This window comes from Chiloscyllium punctatum, chromosome 26, assembly GCF_047496795.1.
Source record: "Chiloscyllium punctatum isolate Juve2018m chromosome 26, sChiPun1.3, whole genome shotgun sequence".
NCBI classification, from domain to species: Eukaryota; Metazoa; Chordata; class Chondrichthyes; order Orectolobiformes; family Hemiscylliidae; genus Chiloscyllium; species Chiloscyllium punctatum.
The window spans coordinates 71,093,274-71,120,942 of NC_092764.1; the positions used below are offsets into that span (position 1 = coordinate 71,093,274).

The following is a 27,669-nucleotide window of genomic DNA, read 5'->3' on the forward strand; positions in this document are numbered from 1 at the left end:
TTGCATCGCTTCTTCTGATGTTCACATGGTCCATTTTCAGACAGACCGAAAAACCACACATGCAAAAGTCATGCATGGCCAGTCCAGATAACATGGTGAGGATCACTGTTACATTCCCAGGCACACATTGGGTGGCCCTACTCTGCCTACTAAATGTGCCCAGCAGCTGTTTATAGTGCACAGAGTTCAAAGGGTGTAGGACCATTCGGCACAGCCACCTTGGCGTGAGCGATTTGGCGCGGCCCGTTTTAGCACAGACCCACTTAGGCGTGGAACTGTTTCATCGCAGCTCATACTTATTCCTTTTTAGTCTTAGAAGCATTAATGAAAGCAATAAAAAGAAAAGTAATGTTTATCCTCTTCAGCAAAAATGTTAAAAAGAAAATAAAAATGAAAGAAATAAGGTAAATGCGAAAAATCTGAAATATGACATTTATTCAAAATTATGGGCAATCCCACGTAAATACTCAATGACATTTCTCTCATTAAATCTTCTTACAAGTGTCTGTATTCTATCAAAAACGTATATACAGCCGTTGCATGAGCACTTTTCCTTTCCACGTTTTGACAACAAGATTGTTGATGGCATTTTAATGCGTTATATTTTATTCTAATAATAACTACAAAGTACTGAATAACTACAAAACAGTTCTGCGCCAAACCGGCCGCGCCGAATCGCTTGTGTCAAAGTGGCTGCGCCGAATGGTCCCACTCCGGATTCAAATCAACCAGCATAATGAATGTTTGGACGGAAATTAAAATGGAAAATAAACCATATTGGTTAAAATACTACCACTTGAGCAGTAAAGAGGAAATGCGACAAACAAATGTTGAGCATGCTAAATAATAGAGCATCTTTCAGAAAACATTATTTATGAATATTATGTATTTAAAAAGCATTTAAATGACATCCAATTAACTTTCATGGTTGGTGTACATCTAAATGCATGAGGCAAACTCTGCCGGCTCAAAGTACACTGATAACCATGTTGAATTTGCTGCTTAGTCCTGAAGGCTGTAAATTGCATTATTGTTCCTCAATCTTCTCTTCATCAGTTGTTTTGGAATTTAATCTCTCCTACCTCCCATTATGGTACACACTGATTACAGGCTGGTTTAGAATCTCTCCTTGCTGCTTGCCCCCTGCATTGGATCCCAATTAAAAGTGGCACATGTGGGGGTAGATTTTGTTTGGCTGTTTGTGACGCAGTTGGCCTGCAATGCGTCTTTGATGATCTCACAGGGACTGACTGATGTGGAAGACCCTTCTCGCTTTGATGCCGACTCACAAGCACACTCTGTGGGCTTTGAGGATGGGGAGGGCTAGGAGCAACTACTTGCAAGTTCATCTCAGGGCCATCATGGACAACCCCTGCAGTGACAGAACCTGAACATCGTGCCTCTCTCTCAGCCTAGGATTAACATTCCAAAAATACTAAATCGGGAGCAAGAAGAGAAGAGGAAATTAACACAATAACCATCACCAGACACAAAAGATGCTTGGGAAACTAATGGGACCGATAAGCCCCATGGACCTGATGGGATGTGTCCCAGGACATTAAGAGAAGTAGCTACAGAGATAGTGGATGCACTGGTTGCAACCTTCCAGGAATCCTTGGATTCTGGAAAAACCACCTTACAAAACAAAGATGAGAAAAATAGGTAATGATAGGCCAGTTAGCTTATAAAATGTAACTGGAAAAATCTGTTTATCTTAAAGGATGTAACAGCAGAGCATTCAAAAATACATAACATGATCAGGCAGAGTCAACATGGCATCATGAAAGGGAAATCTTGCCTGATAAATTTTAGTAGAATTCTTCAGGAAGAATGCAAGCAAGATGAACAAAGGGGAAGCAGTAGATGTAATATACTTGAATTTTCAGAAGGCGTTAGACAAGGTACTGTATGTTAGGAACCTAATTAGATAACAGCCCATGTTGTTGGAGGAAATATATTAGCTAGGATTGAGGATTGGCTGATTCTGAAGAAGGATCACTGGACTCAAAACATAAACTCTGTTTCTCTCTTCACAGATGCTGCCAGACCTGCTGAAATTTCTCCATCCATTTCTGTTTTTGTTTCAGATTTTCAGCATTTTATTCAACTACATTCCTGTCAGTGCTCAGTACCATTTGGTTCAAGGCCATTCATATGATCTGCACTCTACCATTCAAGTGGTGTGGTGTAGCAAACTGCTGGCTTTGCTGATTGGTTGAATCTGTTTCTTGTGCATTTAATAATAGAATTTGAGAAGTCAGCACAGAAATTATGCAAAGGGTTAGTCAACAGGTAGGTGGGCAGGATGATAACAGATGAAATCAATAGAAGTGTTGGAAGTATTCATAGCCTGGCATTTCTGTGGTGCAAATGTTCCTGTCAATCTACTGTAATATAGCAAAACCACCATGTAGTTCAACAAGAGATGTTCGTTTTAAAAAAGATATAGTTTATTGCATGATAACAATTAGGCACAAGTTATATTGGTACAAAATAAGACTCTGGCCGGGATTATCACATTGGGCAGGGCTTCATTTACTCTTCTGGATTAGTGGTGCTGGAAGAGCACAGCAGTTCAGGCAGCATCCAAGGAGCTTCAAAATCGATGTTTCGGGCAAAAGCCCTTTATCAGGAATAAAGGCAGTGAGCCTGAAGTATGGAGAGATAAGCTAGAGGAGGGTGGGGGTGGGGAGAGAGTAGCATAGAGTACAATGGGTGAGTGGGGGAGGGGCTGAAGGTGATAGGTCAGGGAGGAGAGGGTGGAGTGGATAGGTGGAAAAGGAGATAGGCAGGTAGGACAAGTCCAGAAAAGTCATGGGGACAGTGCTGAGCTGGAGGTTTAGAACTAGGGTGAGGTGGGGGAAGGGGAAATGAGGAAACTGTTGAATTCTACATTGATGCCCTGGGGTTGAAGTGTTCCGAGGCGGAAGATGAGGCGTTCTTCCTCCAGGCGTCTGGTGGTGAGGGAGTGGAGGTGAAGGAGGCCCAGGACCTCCATGTCCTCGGGGAGAACGGGAGGGGGAGTTGAAATGTTGGGCCACAGGGCGGTGTGGTTGATTGGTGGGGGTGTCCCGCAGATGTTCCCTAAAGCGCTCTGCTTGGAGGCGTCCAGTCTCCCCAATGTAGAGACCGCATCGGGAGAAACATTTACTCTGTGGCATTAACCCTTTCAAACACATCCTTCAACCACACTGAATATCTGTGATAGGAGGGAGGGAGACGATACAACAGCTTCTTCTCTACCGCTCAGTAGTAACTACTGCTCAAGATCAACCATTAATTACCAGCCCGAAAGGAGAGAATAGAGAAGTAAGATGAGAGAGACAAAAGGAAAAGGAAAAGAGAGAGAAAGAAAGAAAGCCATTACACAAGAGAAACAGCAGCATGAAGAGATTGTGTCGCTATGAACAATATCACAGAGATTCATGACTAATAGGAGAGAAAGAACTGACTGAAATACCTGGAAGCTACTGAAGTTAAGCATTCACTCTTCTCTTTTATACTTGGTGATCCAGAGAATCCACTTGCAGGAAGGAACTGTTAGATTTCCCAATGAAACTTCAAATCTAAATTATTGCAGACGAATGTTTCTCGTTTCAGACAACACCTCAAAGTTACAGAGTTGCTGCTATGTTCACTGTTCCATTTATCCACAAATAACTGGAATATATGATGTAATGCAGAACAAAACAACCAATGGTAAACAACCAATGGTAAACAAATTTCACCTGCTCCCTACAGATACACAAGCTGTTCTAGCTGAAACACTGTGGTACATTTGAAACCTCCAAAGCTATATATTGCATCAAATCAGGAAACTTTCACACTTCAAATATTACATTTGTAATGCAGTTGGTGGGACACAATCGGCCTTAATATTTCAGGGAATGGGCGAGGATAAGACAGCCAGGAAACATGATACTGATTCACGTTAAGTAAGCCCTATTGGAAGGTATCTGTTTGCATTTTCAGCTAAGATTAGGATCAGATTTCACTGGAAGGTATCCTCCGCTTGGAAACCTGAAGGCATTTCACATCGGGGCTGACATGAGGAATGGCTCCACTGGTGCTGAGGGGTTTTTATGCAAGACAGCACCCCAACAGCAATCAGTATTCAAAGGACAGGAATAAACAATATAACAATTTAAGACAAAAATGGCTCCTGGACTAGGAAACAAAGCGGACGAGTCCCAAAAAATGATGATTTGAAGCATTTTTCTGTTCAGTATTGGAGGAGAGACCTCTGAACTGTGTTTGCAAGTTCCCCTCCAAGCCACTCACCATTCTGACTTGGAAATACATCACTGTTCCTTCAGTGTCACTGGGTCAAAATCCTGGAATTCCCTCACTAAGGGCCAACCCACAACACAATGACTCACTGCCGCCTTCTCGAGGGCAACTAGGAATAGGCAATACATGCTGACCCAACCAGCAATGCCCACATCCCATAAGTGAATAAAATAGTGATTGGGAGAGATCAACTTCAAACAATGAGCATCACTGGGGGATCTAAAAGCTGACACATTCCCAGGAGGTAGTGGTCTGTATCTCCTTAGGTGAGGTGATGTCTTAAAAGAGGTGTCAGCCCAAATAGCAAGTGCATTCCTTATAATCTTCCAAAATTCTTTAGAAAGTCCCAGTGAATGGGAAATCACAAAAGTGACATCTTTAATTTAGAAAGAAGGGAGACAGAATGCAGGAAACTGTAGGTTGGTTAGCTGGACTTCTGTAATAGAGAAGAATCTTGAATCCATTAAGGAAGTTAAAGCAGGACACTTAGAAAATCACAATGTGATCAGGAACTGCCAATGTGCTTTTGCAAAGGGTAAATCATAACCGTAGCATTTTTTGACAAAGACAACATCCATGGTGGATAAAGGAGAACCAGGAGGTGCATTGTATTTCCAAAAGTGTCAAATCAAAGATTGCTACACATGATAAAAGTTCATGGCATAGGGGACAACATTAACAGACAAAGGATTGGCCATCTGACAGGAAACACAGAGTAGTGATAAATAGGTATGTTTTGGGTTAGCGAGCTGTAATTAGTGGGTTGCCATAGGGATCAGTGCTGGGTTCTCAACTATTTACAATCTACATCAAAGATTTAGATGAGGAGACAGAATGTAGTAGATCAAGTTTTCAATGACAAATTAGGTAGGCAAGTAAATTGTTGGGGAGAAATAGAGAGTCTGCAAAGACAGGTTAAGAGGATGGGGTAATAAAAAATGTAGCTGTGACATTACCGTGTATATACTTGTGTATGTCAAGTTTTGAAGACTTGTTTTAAACTGAAATTAGGAGGCTGACTTAGAATTATGGCCATTATTGAATATTTATCTACAAAATAACTGTCTCCATTCTGCCTGCTATGGTAGAATGGTACTGTCATACTGTATTCTAGTTACCAGTACTGTAAAGTGCATGTGGGTCTATGCATGTGTACAAAAGTTAATAAGCATACCAGCAGGTGGTCAGGCCAAATACCAGCAGGTGGTCAGGCCAAGTACCAGGGGTTTTTTTACAACACACAGTTCATGAAATAAAAACAGAGGAGCAATAAAAACAAAGACTGATAGTAAAGAAAGACTGCATGAAACTGTGAATAATGTATGATAAATTCTTTTCATCAAAAAACTCTTCTCACTGTATATCACAAATATTATGGGATAGAGGCTTAAAAAAAAAGTTACCGGTACATGCAAAGGTCCATTAGAATCTTTCAAATTTACTGCCCGCATCTACTGACCCACTGAATAATTCATTCCAGGTGTCTGGGTCAAGCATATCATTGTATGGATCAATTGATTTGCCATCACTTCCATCTGACCATAAATAGTCATCCTCCTTACCATCTAAAGCATTAGAAATTCCACATTTTTTGAAGGCTTTCACAATAATTTCAGTTTTCATCTCCTTCCAGGTCTCAACAATCCACTCACATACAGTTACAAGTAATGGAGCACGCATGTTGCCACTCTTTGTGAAGCTTTTCTCCCTTCTTGCATCTAAGTGTCCCATTTCTTCCGTCCTAAGTCCTTAGGACGGTGGCTGTACCGTGCTTGTAAGACCTCCAGGAACCATTGCAATGTCAGTATTTTTAGCTCAAAGTTCACTGATAACACTTTTCACTGTGAGATCTGTATATATCCCAAACCAGTAAGATTTCTTCCTTTCCAAGTCCACTTGGTCGCATATTCCAGACCTCCCCAACCTAACTTTTGCAGTCACCTTCATTCATCCATCCATCCATCCTTTTGCATGGACGAGGACAACAATGCCTTTCAGAAATTTCTGTCTGGGCTGAGTTCTCCGCTTAAAAATAACCATAGGCTTTAACTTTGTTCCATCTGCCATTCAAACAAGTACCACAATGAATTGACTCCTTCCATGGCCAGTAGTCTTAACTAAAACTGTTCTTGTTCCAATCTTGACCACAGTTCTGTTCCCTGGCATACCAAAGTTCATTGGGATTTCGTCCTTATTGCTGATGCATGACAGCCTGTACCAGTTTTGCTTCAGGCTTCTGATTACAAAGCGACGGAATCCAATTAACTTGTCATTAAGTTCTGCCAGTAATCTTGGTTTTCTGTCTAAGCACTAAATCATACCTTTTCATAAACCTTCTGCACCACCCAGCACTGGCTTTGAAATCACTGAATCCATCCTTTTTTTGCTTCATTTTTAGCACGTATTCTTATACATTGTCGAGTCACTATGCTTCTGTTTGGACGACACTGAATTACCCAGTCAGCAATCTTTTCTTCTAGTTGGGGCTACTTGGTCAGCTTTCCTCGGTTGGCATAGCCTTTAACTGTGTGGCTTTTTTCCTCCAATCTAGAACATGTTTTTCAGAAACACAGAACTCCCTTGCAGCTACACTATTGTTGTTCTTCTCTGCAACTTCAATAACTTCTAGTTTAAACTGTGCCATATATTTGTTTCTTTGTGATGCCATTTTCTCAGAAAAATTTGGGGGGAGTTTTACAATAAGTTCGGACCACAACTGTATGTGACACCTACTTCTAAGAAACTGAGGCAACAGCAGGACAACAAGGTCGAGGGCTGCCATAAGGTATTGTAAATATTTGCATGCACAGGTCAAATATATGTATGTAGTTACCAACATGCAATTTGCAAATTGCGTTGCACACAAATATATACTGGTGTGCGTAACGCGTAACATGTGATGATACAGATTTGCATTTGAATCAAAAATGTGCAAATCATGTCCTTTAAGGCTGCATATATGGTCAGGAAGAGACCCCTGAAAAACTTGGGTCGACCTTTACACGAGGTATATGACCAAGACCAGAATTTTTGACAAAATAAGTGATCGACTTGTACATGAGATCGACCTATACATGAGCATGTACGGTATATATGAAAACATGAATTTGGACATTGTGGGAGGAAGAACTTAAAAAAGAGCATGATGTTTAAATGGAAAGTAATTGCAGAACTTGATAATACAAAGGGTTTAGGAACGAACCATGGGGAACTGGTATGCAAGTACAAGTGATTAGGAAGGCAAATGGAATGTCGCAGGAGGAATACAATACAAAAGTAGGGAAGTTTACTGCAGCTGTACAGAGTATTGGTAAGAGCACATCTGGAATATTCTGGACAGTTCCTTATTTTAAAAACGTCTTTATAAGTCATTAAAAGAAGATTCACCCAACTCATTTCTGGACTAAGGGCTTATTTTATGAAGAAATGATTGAACAGGTTAGGCTTATATTGACTGGAGTATGGAAAACAAGGGGTGATCGTAATGAAACAAATAAGACCCTGGGTGGACTGGATAGAGTGGATATCAACAGAATGTTTCACATTATGGTGAAGATTAAAACTCAGGGGCAGAGATTAAGAGTACAAAGTTTTTCAATACATTTTTCTACTTTCCCAATGCTGGTCAATTTACAGGTCACTCTTTAAGAATAAAATCCTATCATTAATCCCTATATTAAGAGCATGTTTACCTGGTCATACAGCATTTTATTATAATGCAAAATTGGCAACACCTTTGAGTTATCTGTTAAAAGGTTTCCGATGCCACTATGACTCTCAACACCTCTGAGCAGCATGAATAACTTCAGAAGCCAGTCCAACTCCATTAAAATTCAGCGCATTGAAAATGCTTCTTCCACAATGGAGCTGGCAAGGTTGGGACTGCTAAGTGTGGGCTTGAGAGCTGTCACCATTCTCACTCCATTCTACGTTTCTAGCAATGGAAATGGGGATTTCCACACACGGAACCTGCCATCTGGCTATTAGACATATAAAGCTCACACAGAATGAGGGCCCATTAAAGCAGCAGCTTTTGTTCTTGATCACAAAGGGGAACATTGGAGATAAAAGTTCAAAATCAATTCAGCTCTTTATAGAGTCGTACAGCATGGAAATAGACTCTGGTCAAACCAGTGCATGCTGGCCATAATCCCAAACTAAACTAGTCCCACCTGCCTGCAGTGGGCCCATATCTTTCAAAGTTGAGAGCGTGGTACTGGAAAAGCACAGCAGGTCAGGCAGCATCTGAGGAGCAGGAGAATTGACATTTCGGGCAAAAGCCATTCATCAGGAATTATTCCTGATGAAGGGCTTATGCCCGAAACATCAGTTCTCCTGCTTCTCGGATGCTGCCTGACCTGCTGTGCTTTTCCAGCACCACACTCTCAACGTTAATCTCCGGCATCTGCAGTCCTCACTTTCGCCTTATCCTTCTAAACTTTTTCTATTCATGTATTTATCCAGGTGTCTTTTAAATGTTGTGACTAGAGCTGAATCCACTACTTCCTCTGAAAGTTCATTCCATACATGAACCACCCTGTTGAAAAAAAGTTGTCCCTCATGTCATTTTAAAATCTTTCTCCCCTCTCACATCAAGAGTATGCCCTTAAGTCTTCAATTCTCCATCTGAGAGAAAAGACACCTACCATTCACCTTATCTATACCCCACATGACTTTATAAACTTCGACAAGGTTTATTACCTCAACCTGTTACGCTCCGATGAAAAATGTTCCAGCCTATCCAGTCTGTTCTTATAACTCAAACTCGAGGCAACATCCTGGTAAATCTTTTCTGAGCCTCTCCAGCTTAATAATATCCTTCCAATAATAGGCCAACCAGAACTGCACACAGTACTGCAGAAGACACCTCACCAACACTCTGTATAACCCCAACATAACATCTCAACTCCTCGACTTAAAAAGTCTAAGCAATGAAGGCAAGTGTGCTAAACACTTTCTTAACTACCCTGGAGAAAGTGAGGACTGCAGATGGTGGAGATCAGAGTCAAAAAGGGTGATACTGGAAATGCACAGCCAGTCAGGCAGCACCTGAACAGCAGGAGAGTATACTCTCTTGCTCCTCGGATGCTGCCTGACCGGTTGTGCTTTTCCAGCACCACACTTTTTGACTTTGTAACCACCCTGTCTACTTGTGATGCAAACTTCAAAGAATTATGTACCTGAACCTCGTTGGTTCACTCTTTATCATTATTCTTTTGAAAGATATTTGGACAAATTTCAAAATAGGAGACAGTGACTTTGATCTAAGTTGCGTATCAATGGAAATGTTACAGGCACACAGAAAAATAAACCTGTGTGGAGTCATCCACCTTTTTTGCCCTGAAGACATAAATTGAGAAAATAAACTATTTAATTCCATCGATTTTTATCTGCTCTGTTCATCGGACAATCTAAATTTAGAAAAGTTTCACTGTAGGGTATTAAACAGTTAGGTTAATGATTTTCTTTCTTGAAAATGTCTTCAGAGAAAAACCTTGTAGTGCTTAATTACAACACAGATTAAGTGTTTTTACCTTTTCCATGCTCCCAGGAGCATGGACGCCTGTGTGTAGCTTTGTTACTCAGGGACCTGCTATCTCCACAACAGCTCGATCAGTCCCACAAAAGATTGATGATCGAGTATAGACTGGAAAGGACGTGAAAAATCAATTCTGACTTAATAGCAGAGCAGCCCAAAACTCTCTTGCTGCCTTTGCCAATATATACAACTTATTAATTGGAGAGAGGACACAAACCTGCATGCATTTTTAACTTTATAATGATTACTCAAACTGTTTCTTTTCTAAAACCAAAGAACTAAACAACTCTCAAGCCTTTTGATGTAAAGCACTGCTTGACTTTGGTTTCAATTCACTTGTTCGCATGCCAGACTAAGTATTGCAAGAATTTCATGTTCTCATTCCATACTCAGGTTCAGATCGATTGCAACAGTGCAACTCATCTGCTGACTAAAACGGCTCTTAGTGAGAAGCAGAATCACTACTGGACTCAAAATTAAGAATAGGAACATGAGAACAGGAGTACATGATGCAAACCAGTTCCAACATTGAATAAAATCATGAGTGATCTGTATTTCTTTTATAAAGAGTTCATTTCAATGCAGATGGTGGGCATGTACTGGGGATCCACCTGATCCCCAACAGACACAAAAACTGCAGGTATTGGGTTGGGAAGTATATCCTTGTAATGTGTAATTCTGTAAATAGAAAAACAAATGGTGTGAAGATTGGCTCTAATCCCATCCTTCACCCACATTCATAAAATTCTGGTTTATGGGTGAAATCCCAAATTTCTTTCTGTGAGAGTCCTCTTGCCCAACTAAGTACTATAAATAGTTCAAATGTTTTGCCTATTGAGTGCTCGACATGCAGAGAGAGGGGTTTCATCAGGCTGTTTTGAGGCATTGTATAAAACCATTCAAGCTTTCCTGGGCAGTGCACTGAGTATAGGAGTTGGGGGCTCATGTTGTGGTTATAAGGGACATTGGTTAGGCCACTTTTGGGATACTGCATTCAATTCTGATCTTCCTGCTATAAGGAAGATGTTGTGAAGCTTGGAAGGGTTTTGAAAAGATTTACAGGAACGTTGCCAGGTTTGGAGGGTTTGAGCTATAGGGGGAGACTGAATAGGCTGTGGCTGTTTTCCCTGGAGTGTCAAAGGCTGAGGGGCGACCTTATAGATGTTTATAAAGTCATGAGGGGCACGGATAGGGTGACAAGTCAAGGTCTTTTCCCAAGGGTAGGGGAGTCCAAAACTAGAGGACATAGGTTTAAGGTGAAAGGGGAAGATTTAAAAGGGGCCTCGAGGGCAACTTATTCTTACAGAGCATGGGGTGTCTATCGCATGAGCTACTGGACATTGTGGTGGAAGCTGGTACAATTACAACATTTAAAAGGCATGGGTATATGAATAGGAAAGGTTTAGAGGTGGTTGTGTGGTTTAGAGGGACATGGGTCAAATGCTTGTAAATGGGACTAAATTAATGTAGAATATCTGGCCAGCATGGACAGGTTGGACTCATGGGTCTGTTTCTGTGCTGTACATCCAGGAGACCTGATGCAGTCCAAAAGACAGTGTCTGAGCTATGGAAACTTTGATCAGTAATGGGTTATGAGAAGGAAGGACTTATCAATTATGTAATATAACTGTTATGTTTACTCTTCTCAATTAATCAGAATTAATTACAAAATTTGGGACCTTGATTCAGCTGACAGAATAAACAAAACTCGTACCTTAAGTCCTGAGGAACAGAGTATAATAGTTCAAGGATGCATCATGATCATGTGAGAGACCACGACACACAGGACATTGACTACCTGTCCAAAATTTACTCTAGAGACCTTTAGTAAATGAAGGAATGTGACAATTATGGGGAAGCTGGAGAAGCTCCTGCAAGTTTAAATATAGTCTGATTGACCATGATGATAGCTGAGACACAAGGTCCATGAACTGGCAGATTGGAGTGAAAGAGTGGAGCGTAAGAAATTGCAAATAATGATTGTGGGTTGAGACAAGGCTCTTGCATTAGTCAATGATCACATACTGGAGGTCGGCCAATTAATACTGACAGACACAAACATGTAAGTCAAAGTTGTAGCTTCAATAAAACAGTCCTTAAATGGAATTAGAAACAGAAATTCTAATGATAATGAGGTTTTGATGGTTGTGTATATACCTGAATATAAAATAATTTTTGCAAAAACAAGAGAATTAGACAGTTGGAGAGAGTTTAGAGTACATTCTTAGAAACCAGAATGTTTTATCACATAAAAGGATTTGTTTTGAAAAAGATCTTGTAGATGGGACACGTTTGACTGAAGCAAGGCTATTTGCCAGGGGCTTTGTAGAGTGACTGAATGTTACAGATATTATAGCAAACTTGTCCACAACTTGGAAAGAACAGTGAAGTCCTTTGAGCTCTTTAGCTACATATTCATGGGAGAGTACAGATCAAAAGACACATGACCTGCATTTCTAAAAGGCAACACTTCTCAGACAGATGTGTTTCTGAAACAGCCTGCAACTGTAGATGATAATCCATAGAAACTGAAACAAAATGTATTGATGACCTGAATGAAATGATCAGATGGGGCATCCCAATATGGAATCTATCAGTATGACCTGTTATGCTGAAAGTAGGCTGTTTTAAACGAAAAGCTGCCCTCACAATATTTGGTTGGTGTCACAAAGGAAAACTTTAAGCATCTTCATGATGCTTGCTGATGATTTCTTTACAGTGGTGATGCACACTGAGAAATAATGGGGTGGAAAATGGAGAGTTAACGGCATTGACCTTTTAAACATATTAACTTAGGTACTCAGCAAAGTAAACTCAGATTTTGGGGAAGATTTGTAGCTCAGGTTGTGGTTCAGGTTGTAAGTTTGCTCGCTGACCTGATGGGTTTGTTCTCAGGCGTTTCGTCACCATGCTAGGAAGCATCATCAGTGAGCCTCCGGTGAAGTGTTGCTGTTCTGTCCCGCTTACTATTTGTGTCTTGGTCTGTTGTGGTAGGTGCTATCATTTCCTGGTCTGTTTCTGAGAGGTTGGTAAATGGGGTCAACATTTATATGTTTGTTAATGGAGTTCCAGTTTGAATGTCAGGCCTTTAGGAACTCTCAGGCATATCTTTGTTTAGCCTGTCCCAGGATGGATGTATTGTCCCAGTCAAACTGGTATCCCTTATTGTCTGGTCGTCATCACTGAAATGTCTTTGATGTATGGGAAGGTGGCTAGAGTCTGTAGGCGTGTCGTGTCTTCCTGTTTAGGTCTGTTATGCAGGAATCGGCAGACTGTGCTTAGCGGTTAAACACTGTTCCTGAATACTTCATACAGGTGTTTCTCCTTGGCTTCTCGTAGCTCCTGGACGCTACAGTGTGATATGACCTGTTTAAATAATGTCCTGATGCAGCTCGGTTTGTGGGTGTTGGGATGATTGCTCCTGTAGTTGTGTATCTGGTCAGTGTACGTGGCTTTCCTATAAAAGCTGGTCTGCAGCTCTCCGTTGGCTTTTTGTTCTACTGTGACATCTCGGAAGGGGAATTGGTTATTGTTCCTGTCCCCTTTGGTGCATTTTATACCAGTAAGGATGTTGTTTATGTGTTTGCGGGTTTCTTCTAGCTTGTTGTGTTTCATGATAACAAAGTGGTCATCCACATAGCGGACCCAAAGCTTGTGCTGGATTGTGGGAAGGGTTCATTCTAACCTCTACATAACTACTTCTGCTCTAAGTCCTAATAGTGGTGATTTCATAGGGGGCCTGTTGATTTATTTGTAGATCTTGTTGTTGAAGATGAAGTGGGTTCCGAGGCACAGGTCTACTGGTTTGAGGATGCTGTTCTTGCCGAGGGAGTTGGTGCTGTCAGATGTTTGTGTCCATGGTTTGTCCTGCAGTGAGGCCAGTGTTTCTTTGGCCAGGGTGATGTTTATTGATGTGAATAGGGCCGTCACATTAAAGGAAACCATGACCTTGTCGTCCTCTACCTTGGTGCCTTTGATAATGTTAAAGGAATTCCTGGGTTGAGTGAATGGAGTGTGTTAAGTCCTCTACCAGGGGCATTGCAGTTCCTTTGCTAGGCTGGAAATCGGTGTCCTGGGAAGTGAGACTATGGGTCTGAGGGGAGCCCCTTGTTTATGTACCTTTGGTGATCTGTAGAAACGTGGTGTGTTCAATCCTTCTGGTTTCATCCTTTGGTGGTCTGTCTTGTGTAGTTTCCTCAGGGATGCTGTATTACGATTTTCTAGCTGTGGAGTCAGGTCTATCTGTTGGTAAGTGTTGGTATTGGTTAGTAGTGTGTTTGCTTTTTCAATTTATTGTGTTCTGTTCAGGATGACAGTCATGCCCCCTTTGTCTGCTGATAGGATTATGATATTCTCCATCTTTTCTGAGTTCTTCCAGGGCTTTCCTTTCCAGTGTGTTGCGCGTATTCCCTTGTTTCTTCCTGTTTAATGTTGGTGCTACTGTCTATCTGATGGTTTGCTGGGTTTCTTCAGTCAGTCTGTTGTCTTTGAGGGTGGATTCCAGTGCTGCTAAGATGTCATTTTTATCCGCGTCCCGGTGGTTGAAGTGCAGTCCGCTGATTCCTACACAATAGACCTAAACAGTGCCCAGAGACTCTAGCCACCCTACCAAACATCAAAGACATTTCAGAGATAATGACCCGACTACTGTGGCACCTAGGCCTCATGGTAGCCCACAAACCTACCACCACACTGAAACAGCTCCTGATGAACTTAAAAAGACCCCGTACCCATAGCCAGCATAGTGAATGTCATATACAAAATACCGTGCAAGTACTGCAACAAACATTACATTGGACAGATGGGCAGGAAACTAGCCACCAGGAGACATGAGCACCAACTAGTCATCAAAAGACATGACCAACTATCACAAGTATCCATACACACAGATGAAGAGGATTACCAGTTCGACTGGGACAATACATCTATTCTGGGACATGTTAAACAAAGACTGCGTGAGAGCTCCTCGAGGCCTGGCATTCAAACCAGAACTCCATTAACAAACAGATAGATTTTGACCCCATTTACCAACTTCTCAGAAACAGAACCGGAAATGACATTACCTACCACAACAATCAAGACCCATAAATAGTATAAGGGACAGAACAGCAACACTTCACTGGAGGCTCACTGATGATGTTACTTAGCATAGTGACAACATGTCTGAGAACAAACCAACAGCTCAGCGAGCAAACTTACAACCTAAATTCAGAACACCCAACATCCTCCCAGTTAATCCTGAAAGACTTGCTGGTCAGGCAACATTTACTGAGAAGTCAAGCTAACTTTTCGAGCCTAGATGACTTTTCAGAGTTCTCATGAAGAGTCAGCTTGACTTCAAACCTTAGTTTGCTCTCTCTCTAAAGATGCTGCTCGAACTGCTGTGATTTCCAGCATTTTTTGTTCTCAGCACAGTTTCCAGCAGTTGCAGTAACTTATTCCTAATTACATGACTCGATTGGTCAGTGAAACTGGATTTGATGGATTAGATTTGAGGTATAATAGTATATGCTTATAATATATTCACAGGATGTGGGAGTCACTGAATTAGCCCCATTGCCTATCCTTAATTGCCCAGAGGGCACTTAAGAGTCAACCACATTGCTGTGGGTCTGGCAAGGTAAGGATTTTCTTCCCTAAAGGACATTTGTGAACAAGATGAGTTTTGCCTGACAATTGATGATGGTTTCATGGCTGTCATTAGACCCTTAATTAGAGTCATAGAGATGGACAGAACAGAAACAGACCCTTCGGTCCAATGTGTCCATGTGACCAGATATCTTAACCTAATCTAGTTTCCTTTGCCAGCACTTGGCCCATATCCTTCTAAACCCTTCCTTTTCGTATATCCATTCAGATGCCTTTAAATGTTGCAATTGTACCAGCCTCCACCACTTTCTCTGGCAGCTCATCCCATACACGTACCACACTCTGCACGAAAACGTTGCCCCTTAGGTCTCTTTTATATCTTTCCCCTCTCACCCTAAACCTATGCCCTCTAGTTCTGGACTCCCTCAACCCTGAATATTTATCCTATCCATACCTCTCATGATTTTATAAACCTCTACAAAGGTCATCCTTTAGCCTCTGATGGTCCAGGGAAAACAGCCCCAGCCTATTCAGCCTCTCCTTATAGCACAAACATCCAACCCTGGCAATATGCTATGACATCTTTCTGAACACTTTCAAGTTTCAAAACATCCTTCCGATAGTTTTGGCTAGTTCTCCCTGTATTCCATGAGATCTAACCTTGCTAACCAGTCTCCAGCGAGGAACCTTGTCAACGCCTTACCAAAGTCCATATAGACCACGTCCACTGCTCTGCCTGCATCAATCCTCTTTGTTACTTCTTCAAAAAAACTCAATCAAGTTGATGAGACATGATTTCCTACACACAAAGCCATGTCGACTATCCCTAATCAGCCCTTGCCTTTCCAAATGTATGTACATCCTGTCCCTCAGGATTACCTCCAACAACGTATCCACTATCGATGAGAGGAAGTGAGTACTGCAGATGCTAAAGATCAGAGTCAAGAGTGTGGTGCTGGAAAAACACAACAACAGGTCAGGCAGCATCTGAGAAGCAGAAAAATTGACATTTCATCAGGCTTGTGCCCGAAAGATCCATTCTCCTGTCCATCATCCATGTCAGGCTCTCCAGTCTATAGTTCCTTGACTTTTCCTTATCACCTTCCTTAAATAGTGGTACCATGGTAACCAACCTCCAGTCTTCCTGCACCTCACCTGTGACCATCAATGATACAAATAACTCAGCAAGTGGCCCAGTAATCACTTTTCATCTTCCCACAGAGTTCAAGGGTACACTTGATCAGGTCCTGGGGATTTATCCTCTTTTGTGTGTTTCAGGACGGGTGTGTGGGCGGCACGGTGGCACAGTGGTTAGCACTGCTGCCTCACAGCGCCGGAGACCCGGGTTCAATTCCCGCCTCAGGCGACTCTCTGTGTGGAGTTTGCACATTCTCCCCGTGTCTGCGTGGGTTTCCTCCGGGTGCTCCGGTTTCCTCCCACACTCCAAAGATGTGCAGGTCAGGTGAATTGGCCATGCTAAATTGCCCGTAGTGTTAGGTAAGGGGTAGATGTAGGGGTATGGGTGGGTTGCGCTTCGGCGGGGCGGTGTGGACTTGTTGGGCCGAAGGGCCTGTTTCCACACTGTAAGTAATCTAATCTAAAAAAAAGTGTCGTGATAATACTCTGAAATAGTGAATGCTTCAATGACAAAGAAGCATTAAAAGCTTAACAGTGGAGAAATGCATACTTACGTTTTCAAATTTAGGAGACAACGAACATGAGGAGAACATGTGACTAGTCACTTTTAGCAATGCTGATATTTGACAGGTATTCTAATGCAGCTGGCTTCAAAATGATCCCAGTCCAACACCGGCACCTCCAAATCACGGTTTTAAAAGACCATTCTTTAGCTTGGGAACTTGAGAAAATAAAAAGGTTTTTGAAAAATGTTTTGTAGCTGAAACACTGGTTCTTGTACATAAAGTGGATATGGGATTCTATTTAGCATATATTTTTAGTGGGATTCTGTATAACGCATGTACTGCAGATAATATAGTATTGAGTATTATGTAGACAGCCAAGGTGTACTTTACAATAGAGAAGCATTAAGTTACAGATTGTCTTTGCTAGTTTGAAACAAATATTGCAGAGAAAGGCTAATCACCACATCCAAATCAGTGATAAATTGCGATTAGCTTGTGCCCAGTCAAAGCCTGCTAAACTGAAAATGACCCATTTACTTCTACTGTTTTTTTTAACCTATTAACCAGTTCACAATCCATGCCAGCACACTCCGCCCAACTGCATATGCCGTAATTTTGGTTACTAACATTTTGTGTCTCACCTTATCCAAAGCCTTCCAAAAAAAAAACCAAATATACCACATCCACCAGTTGCCCCTCAACTATTCCACTGGTTACATTTTCAAAAAAAAATCCAAAAGTCAGAAACAAAACCTTCCAGTCCACAATTGTTTCCTGACATTAACAAAATTAAGAGGAGAATTTTTTTTACCCTCTGGTTGAATAACAGCAATTCAATTTCTGATCGATGAAATTGAATTGATGGCCTTCATATAGTAAAGCCTTTGGGCCTTCAGGAGGCCTCAAAGGATGACTTTTGTCCAGCAGAAGCACTTCAAAAGGATAGGATTCCTGACATTATCCTCTGTTGATGGGGTAGTGGCAGGATACGGGGCTGGCTGATTGCACATTTGGAATTTGGTGGAGGTAACAGGACAGAATCCTAAAGGAAAGGGGATCTGACTCATACATATGGCAGCCACCTCCTGTGGGTAAAAGTGAATTGCTCTGCATTCAGCACAAGAAGCTTCAGGCCTGAGATACTGATTCTTGTATCTGGTACTTGCATACAGATGCAAAAAGGCCCCGATTTTCAAGCCTATAACTGAAAAACAGAAAATTATTTGAGGGTTGTGGACATATTAATATCATTACTTTATGACTTGTCCATTTCAGGAATGAATCTCAAACCCCTTTCTCCACTATTTCAAGGGAAGCAAATAAATCGTATCTCTGATGAAATAGCATGGGGAAGATCGAGACAAATGGGTCTGGTGAAGTGGTATACCCCACAGTCTCGGTGTCCCTTGAAGTAGCAGATTGAAAGGTGGTAGGATGTAATTCCATGATATAATAATCTCACAGGCACTTTAGGTTCCAGACTTTGAACTTCCATCAGTGAAAGCGTACAAAAACTATATGGAATGGTGTAAGAACTGAATGAAATCTGTCAGTCGCAGGAAGTGGCACTGGTAACAATTTGCGGTGACAAGAGGAACAGTAATCTGGAACATGTCAGGACCATTGCAGTATGACTGACAGAAATTCATTACAAAGAATAGTGAACAACTACGTCTGATAATGGACTACTGTGTGCACAGCCCCTCAGATTTCGGTCATGTCCATCTACCTAGCTAAATGACAGACTTTAAAATGTTGTTCAGTTTCATGTTCCTCATTTCAATTTGAGGTTTTGTTTTGTATGTGCATCAAACATTTGTGGTTTTACCTTGCAGAATCTCTCATTTTACAGGGGGCAGCAAACTGTTCTGTGCTCCTCCATGTTTTGTCACAGTCGCACTGCTGGATGGGCGGCTCAGAACCTGTGGTTAGATTCATCTGGGACTAGCCATCTGCATGGCCCTATAGAGAGAGAGAGAGAGAGAGAGAGAGAGGGAGAGAGGAAAATGTCATTTCTCTACATTGTAACAATCTTTTACATACCTTCCTGATCTATCTCAATTTCTCTTTACAACCTTCGAGTGTAATTCACAACACACCTTGATGCTTGCTGAAGCTTTGTAGATTAAATTAGATGAAAAACTCAATTTGGAGTGAGGATGCAGTTCAAAGCCAAATCAAAATACCACTACCTCAGCATTGCTCAGAATGCAACGACTACAACTGGCCTTTGGATGTCAGCACTGAGTACTGAGCAACTTGATCTTTCAGCTTCGAAATCGATGTTTCGGGCAAAAGCCCTTCATCAGGAATAAAGGCAGTGAGCCTGAAGCGTGGAGAGATAAGCTCGAGGGGGGTGGGGGTGGGGAGAAAGCCACCCCCACCCTCCTCTAGCTTATCTCTCCATGCTTCAGGCTCACTGCCTTTATTCCTGATGAAGGGCTTTTGCCTGAAACATCGATTTCAAAGCTTCTTGGATGCTGCCTGAACTGCTGTGCTCTTCCAGCACCACTAATCCAGAATCTGGTTTCCAGCATCTGCAGTCATTGATTTTACCAACTTGATCTTTCAGCTTGTCACCGACCAGGTCCTGATCTACTTTATTCGGTTGCTCAGCTCCATTACTAAAACCACATGAGCGTTTGAGGTAGAAGCTGCCTGATCTAATTCCCTCACCTGTTCAGAATTCGAGAGATTGTATTGACTTTGCTTTAACGGACTCTTGCGGTGTAGGGGTAGCATCCTACCTCTGAGCCAAGAGGCCCTTGGTTCAAGTCCCACCTGATCTGGAGGTGTGTTCTAACATCCTGAACAGGCTGATTAAACAGAATTAATAGATATTTTCTGATCATGAGGAATTAACTTCAACAGTTTGAGTGCCACAATTATGAGGTCCAGTCTCATCAACACCTTACTCAAACCTTTCCACTCCCTTTTTTCCTTTCTTTTATAGTACACTTTATCTCCTGCATTAAATTCTGTCTCAGATGGCGTTGTACGTCTCAAAGCTCTCTCTGTTTTTTTTTCCACTGAGACCTCAGCCTTGACAAAAAACTTACTGTCCTGCATTCAAGGAATTGGAACAAATTGTTTGTATTGGAGCAGGAGGACTATTAGACAGTAGCGAAGGGATTTACTTCACAGACTGCTTGATGGATATAACACTTTACAATTATCTGGAGTGAAGTCTTTGCATGCAGGGATGTTTTCACCTTGCAATCTAGTTGCACAACTAAAATTTGTTGCAGCTTTTCATCAATCACTGCAGGATTGTCTTCACAGAATTGGTTGCTGAAAGGACTTTCAGACCAGATTATCGTGGGAAATCATGTCTCACAAACTTGATTGAGTTTTTTAAAGAAGTAACAAAGAAGATTGATGAGGGCAGAGCAGTAGATGTGATTTATATGGACTTCAGTAAGGCGTTCGACAAGGTTCCCCATGGGAGACTGATTAGCAAGGTTAGATCTCATGGAATACAGGGAGAACTAGCCATTTGGATACAGAACTGGCTCAAAAGGAAGAAGACAAGGGTGGTGGTGGAGGGTTGTTTTCAGACTGGAGGCCTGTGACCAGTGGAGTGCCACAAGGATTGGTGCTGGGTCCTCTACTTCTTGTCATTTACATAAATGATTTGGATGCGAGCATAAGAGGTACAGTTATAAGTTTGCAGATGACACCAAAATTGGAGGTGTATTGGACAGCGAAGAGGGTTACCTCAGATTACAACAGGATCTGGACCAGATGGGCCAATGGGCTAAGAAGTGGCAGATGGAGTTTAATTTAGATAAATGCGAGGTGTTGCATTTTGGGAAAGCAAATCTTAGCAGGACGTATACACTTTATGGTAAGGTCCTAGGGAGTGTTGCTGAACAAAAAGAGACCTTGGAGTGCAGGTTCATAGCCCCTTGAAAGTGGAGTCGCAAGTAGATAGGATAGTGAAGAAGGTGCTTGGTATGCTTTCCTTTATTGGTCAGAGTATTGAGTACAGGAGTTGGGAGGTCATGTTGCAGCTGTACAGGACATTGGTTAGGCCACTATTGGAATATTGTGTGCAATTCTGGTCTCCTTCCTATCGGAAAGATGTTGTGAAATTTGAAAGGGTTCAGAAAAGATTTACAAGGATGTTGCCAGGGTTGGAGGATTTGAGCTGTAGGGAGAGGCTGAATAGGCTGGGGCTGTTTTCCCTGGAGCGTTGGAGGCTGAGGGGTGACCTTTTGGAGGTTTACAAAATCATGAGGGACATGGATAGGATTAATAGACAAAGTCTTTTCCCTGGGGTCGGGGAGTCCAGAACTAGAGGGCATAGGTTTAGGGTAAGAGGGGACAAATATAAAAAGGACCTAAGGGGCAACTTTTTCACGCAGAGGGTGGTACATGTATGGAATGAGCTGCCAGAAGATGTGGTGGAGGCTGGTACAATTGCAACATTTAAGAGGCATTCAGATGGATATATGAATAGGAAGGGTTTGGAGGGAAATGGGCTGGGGGCCGGCAGGTGGGACTAGATTGGGTTGGGATATCTGGTCGGCATGGACGGGATGGTCTGAAGGGTCTAGTTCCATGCTGTACATCTCCAAGACTCTATGGTAAGGTTTTCGCACAAATCACTAAATTCACCATTGCCAAACCTTTCTATTATGAGAAAGAATCTTTACTCTTAATCATTTCTTCATAATGTCACCTGTGATAACACTTTTGCACTTCTAACGTACGTGGGCAGAAAGGTTAAATCTTTCATAGATTTCGACGTGATCTGCAAATGAAGAAGGCTGATTTAAAACAAAAAGACCTTGCACACAATGAGTAATGAGGGCAAGGAATGCACTGTCTGGAAATGTGGTGGAGGCAGCTTCAAGAGGGGAGCATTGGAAGGTCATTTCAATAGTAATAATATGCAAGAATATGGGGGAAGAGCAGGGTATGGCATTAGCTGACTGAACTAATGCAGATTCTAGATTAGTGGTGCTGGAAGAGCACAGCAGTTCAGGCAGCATCCAAGTAGCTTCGAAATCGACGTTTCGGGCAAAAGCCCTTTTGCCCGAAACGTCGATTTCTAAGCTACTTGGATGCTGCCTGAACTGCTGTGCTCTTCCAGCACCACTAATCCAGAATCTGGTTTCCAGCATCTGCAGTCATTGTTTTTAACTCCTGAACTAATGCAGATACAATGGCTGAATGCCCTCCTTCTGCATCATAATAATGCAGAGATTTCTGTTTTTTTTAAAATCAGTTCCATCTTCTGTTAAAATAGCTAAATCTGTTAAATCCATATTCATCCCCATTCTGTTCATCTTAAATTCTTCCAATGTATTGATATCAGCATCCATTATCCATGCCACATCAAAAGTTAGCAATTACTGACTCCTATTTTTGTGTCCCATTTCTTTCACAAATGCTGAAGAAAAGGATTTGTTTCCCAGGAATATTTTTCAAAGAATATTTTTCTGATCCAATGAGTTCTCCCGTTCCAAGAACTGAACATATGTTAGGAACATATATCTGTACATGTGACACCTTAGCATAATTCAGTAAGTTAATTGATGATGTTTATCCAGAGGTCTCCCAAGCGAAATTTTGTCAAAGTCCATGATATGTTCCTCCATGAAACAGCTATCTTGTTTCCAAACTCGATCAATATCTCCCTATGTTCCATGAAAAGAATAAATCTTTTAAAAATCCTCTAATTTCTGGGAGAGCCAATACGTGTATCACTACACTTTACAATTGCTTAACAATTAACGACTTTCTTGTAAATTTCATCTAAGAATTCTAAAGACGGTCCAAATCTTCATTACTATTCAACCAAAAAATGATTTATTTCTGCTGAGGAGCAGTAATGCCAAGGTCATACCCGGTTTCCTATTTCGTAGTGACGTAACGTTCTCCACATGTCCATTTCATCCTTTCTCTGGTCGGATGGTTGAGAAACTGAGCTTTACCGTAGTTTTCTGCCATTTTTCACAATGGTGTCTGTGGTTTTCTCTTAGATTCCAACCTTCATCTTACGTCTTTTGCCAATGCCAAAGCTTTATGTGGGATATCTGGTCAGTATGGACAAGTTCGACCAAATGGTCTGTTTCCATGCTGTACATCTCTATGACTTTCTGACCCTATTGTGCCATCATGATGCGGTAAAGTTCCTAAGACTCCTGTCACTTATGGTAAAATGTCCAAATCATTCAAGCTGTGGACCCAGGCATTGAGACCCAATTGCGAGGAACACTGACACTGGCACTTGTACACATACCTACACAAGTCAATGATCAATGCCAAGGATTGCTCCTGGCCTTGTTCCAGATTGCTGAGGACTGCTGCACAGCCTTTAGCACTATCCTTACATCAACGGAGCACTGACAGAGAATAGATCCCGGGATTAGCTTGATCTCAATTTTAGTTCAGTCAGCCATTGTTCTTTTCCTAAGCCTCTCTCTATATAGGTAACCCATGGCCTGCTCTACCAATCACTGCATCTTGCTATTGCTAGGAGACACAAAATTGGGCCTGTTATTGTTGGCAAGTTCTCAAAACAATATTGATGATAGTCACAAGTATGAACCCACACCCTATCATTCTCTAAAGCAGAGGATTGCTACCCTGAAACTCAACACCACTGCTTTTAATGTCAGATCAAAGTTTGTATGATAATGACTCCAGTATCTGTGGAGAATCTCTCACATATTGTATCTCTAGACAGTGAAACTTCACTTGAAAGGCTCCAGGGCACAACAAAGACTTTTAAAGACACGATTCTGTGAAGGACAAGGACTATAGCGGCAGGACATAAGATGATGCAAATTGACTCACGACATTTAAAGAGAAGACTGAAGCAGATCAGAGCAGAGCAGGAGAGTGGCCTGCTACATTCCCTGATTTACGTGACAGCTCCATTAACAGGGAATGCTGGAAGCTTTCATCTATTCATCAACCAAATAAATTTCACATGAAAGAACCAGGTTAGCACTCCTATCACTGAATTGTACCTATTCTCACCTCACTAGATGCTCAAATGTATATTTTTAACTTAGTTAAGTGTAGCTTTTACAATTGCTAATGGGGCGCAGGACAGACTAGCGTTTATTGCCCATCCCAAACTTCCTTGAGAAGGGGTTGGTTGGTGATCTGTCTCTTTCAATGTTGTGGTTTGACGCAACTAAAAGGCTTGCTGGACCAGTTCAGGGAGGGTAGTTAAGCATCAACAACATTTCTGAAAGTTTGGAAAAGGTCAGCAGATTTCCAACCCCAGAGACATTCATGAATGATATGTACTTTAATGCAAAGTGATAGCTCTGTAGAGACGACTATCAGGAAGGGTGTGGATAAAGCAGAGGACGAAAGAAATGACCAGATGTCAGAAAAGAAGAACTGCCAGAAGAAAACAAAAACATCGATTGACTCAGAGCCAACACAACTCATTCCTGTGGGTTGCAGAAAGACTGCTACTCACGATTCAGCTCCAATACAGATGTTCATCCGAGAAATGACAATCAGCAGAGACGTTATCCATCTCCTGAGACAGATAGTTACCATGCTGACTGATATTAACATTTTATTCTAACATTATTTAATTTACTGAATTTAAGTTCTTCAGCTTCTGTAATGAAATTCAAGTTTGTTACTCTAGATACTCATCCACAAACAATTATTATGTTCCTACACCCATTGAGAGGGTGTATTGGAGTGTTAAAATGAGCCGTCCCTAAAAGTGCATGGAAAATAAGTCACTCATCAATACAGGACACTGATTGATTTATTTATTTATTGTCATGTGTACTTGTTACAAATACAGTGAAAAGTATTGTGTAATATTGTCACTATCCACCGTCATCTTCAAACACAGAAAATAAACCAACACATTGAATATAAAGGTTTAAAAAATAAGAAATAAAGTTAGAAGTTCAATATTACAGTCCTTTTCTTATTAAGTGCCTTAGCCAAGGGCCTGCACCCAGGCCTGATGTGGAGTCCAATATCAGCACGAAGTGGTCAACCAGCCTAGTGTCCCTTTGCTGCGCTACTGCCACTGGAAACTGTTTCGCCATTCTTTGGCAGCATCTTGCCTCCACCGGTACCATCACTATGGATCCATGCAAGCAGAAACTGCCAGGTCCTGAACTAGGCCCACCACACTGAAGCAGCCACAGCTGATGCTGCCAGATCTCTCACCGGGCACTCGGCCCCAACTCACCTCCCTCTGCCACTGCTGCCAGGAAAACAAACTTGCCTCCAATGTGCTGGACATCTCTTCAATGCCATCCGCAAGAAGTAGGAAAAGGTAAAAAACAAAAAAATAGGAAGAGCGGATGGAGCAGACAAGCCCCACTGCTTTCGCTGCTGCCACCTTGATTGGAAGAACCTGAGTGATGGGGAGATCACTTTATGTCCTAAGCAACACACACATTCAATCAAAACTAAAGAGATTATTTACTCATTCTGTCATTCGCCTTTAAATGTCCAAATTTCTGTCACGTCTGTTTACAAAATAAAAGGGTCAGCAGCAAGAATGTGCGACCTATGATATAATTGCAAGCCCACTCCTTTCTTTTCACCTGAATTGCAACATTACACTTCAAATTATTCATGATTCAACAGAGCACAAAAAACTTGAAGGAAACAAGTTCAAAGCTTTCCTGAGGCATTGCCAAGTGTTTCTTACTGAAGAAATAATACAATACTTTTGTACTACCGTTGTCCATAAAAACAGTATTTACTGAGACAGACTCGACCAAACCCCCTCAAAGTATGTCAAGAAGATAGCCTCGACCCGAAGGCAAGTTGTTCCAGATGCGATTCAATTGGTTCAAGTATGAGGCTTTAGGCAAAACACACTTCATTCTTATGTTACAGTTAAAATACAGACCAAAATGAAAAGAACTGGCTCAGCTCTGTAACTATCAAAATGCTCAAAAGCTGTTCCAATATAGCAGCGTACCATAAACACCTGTGGCAGAGGCAAATAATAGAAAGAAAATCTCAAAAACTCAAACCTAGCAATAAGGAGAGAACATAAGCTTTTACAGAGGGAGAGCTATAACTTCTTCCAAAATCCTAACTTCACGAACTGTAAGCAAAACCTGAAAAACTCTAGGTTTGTGTGAGCTTGACTCCACCCACTCATGCTTCTTTTACCTTTATTTTTAGAAACAAAGCTAGTTACACTGCAGGGTATGGAGTAGACACCTCAGCACCAGGTTTACAACACCTGATTTGAAGAGAAACCAGACAGATCAAATCCCTCTTAAAAGGCATATCTCGTCACATTACCCCCTTCACCGGCGTGCACAGTAGTAGTAGTTCTTACCATATGCAAGTTGCACTACAGCAACCTCTTTATGCACTTTGCAAATCTACAAACTGTACAATCTCGAAGGACAAGGGCAGCAGACACATGGGAACACCACCAGCTCAAAGGCCCGTCAAGGCAAGACCATCCTGACATGGAACTGTTGTAAAATCCTGGAACTCCCCTACCAAAAAGTACCCTGAGTAGCATATAGAAGTTTATAAAATCATGAGGGGAATAGATAGGGTTAATGATAAAGTGTTTCTACTAATCTTTGGAAAAAAAAGTGCGAACTAAGTGTTAGTCCTGTAGAAAATGAGACTGGAGAATGAAGAATGCAAAACAAGGGAATAGAAGATTAATTGAAAGATATTTTGCATCAGTCATCACCATAGAAGATACAAGCAACATCTTGTAAGCAATTTTAAAAATGGGTAACGAAGAGAAGGGAGGAAATCAAAAAACTCAACAGTCACCACAAAAGTGGGAGGAGTAAACTGTTGCAGCTGCGGGCTGACACTGTAGATCTGATATCGGTGGTGGGTAAGTTGTTGGAGGTGATTCTGAAAGATAGGATCTACACGCATTTGGAGAGGCAAGAAATGATTAGGGATAGTCAGCACGGTTTTGTGCGAGGGAAATCACATCTCAAATTTGATTGAGACTTTTGAGGATGTAACCAAAATATTTCTGAGAGTAGAGTGGTAGGTGTTGTTTACTTGGACTTTAGTAAAGCCTTTGATAAGTTTCCACATGGTAGACTAATTTGTAAGGTTGGGTTACATGGAATTCATGGTGAGCTTGCCAATTGCATAAAAAGAAAATTGGTTTGATGTTAGGAGACTGTAGACTTGTAACTAGGGGTTTTCCATAGGGATCGATACTGGGTCCACTTTTGTTTACCATTCATATTAAACTATTTGGAGAAGAATAGAGGAGGTATGGTTAGTAACTTTGCAGATGACACCAAAATTGGTAGTATAGTGGACAGTGAAGAAGGTGACCTAAAATTATAAAGATGTCTTGATTAATTGGGTCAATGGGTTGAGGAGTGGCAAATGGAGTTAAATTTGGATAAATGCGAGGTATTGTGTTTTGGTAAAACAACCAAGCACAAGACGCATATATTAATGGCCCTGAGCAGTTCTGTAGAACAGAGAGACCCAAATTTGCATCACAATATGGGCAGCACAGGGTGGCTCAGTGGTTAGTACTGCTGCCTCACTGCATTAGGGACCTGGGTTCGATTCCACCCTCAGGCGACTGTCTGCAAATTTGCAAATTCTCCCAGTGTGTTGCAGGTAGTCTAGTTTTCTCCCAGTCCA

General features: G+C 41.6%; 1 protein-coding gene across 7 annotated transcripts in view; it reads right to left on the reverse strand.

Annotated features, from left to right (window-relative positions):
• Positions 1–27,669, reverse strand: part of st3gal2 (ST3 beta-galactoside alpha-2,3-sialyltransferase 2) — a 325,477-nt gene that overhangs the window by 151,214 nt on the left and 146,594 nt on the right. For 5 of the 7 annotated variants that reach the window (XM_072547616.1, XM_072547612.1, XM_072547611.1 and 2 more), the window contains one exon: positions 18,890–19,023. The exons of 1 other annotated variant lie outside the window; for it this stretch is intronic. The gene's annotated coding sequence lies outside the window, so the exon portion shown is untranslated. Of the gene's footprint in view, positions 1–17,109; positions 17,277–18,889; positions 19,024–27,669 lie in introns of all 7 variants that reach the window. One more of the 7 variants, XM_072547614.1, reaches the window with a different exon arrangement.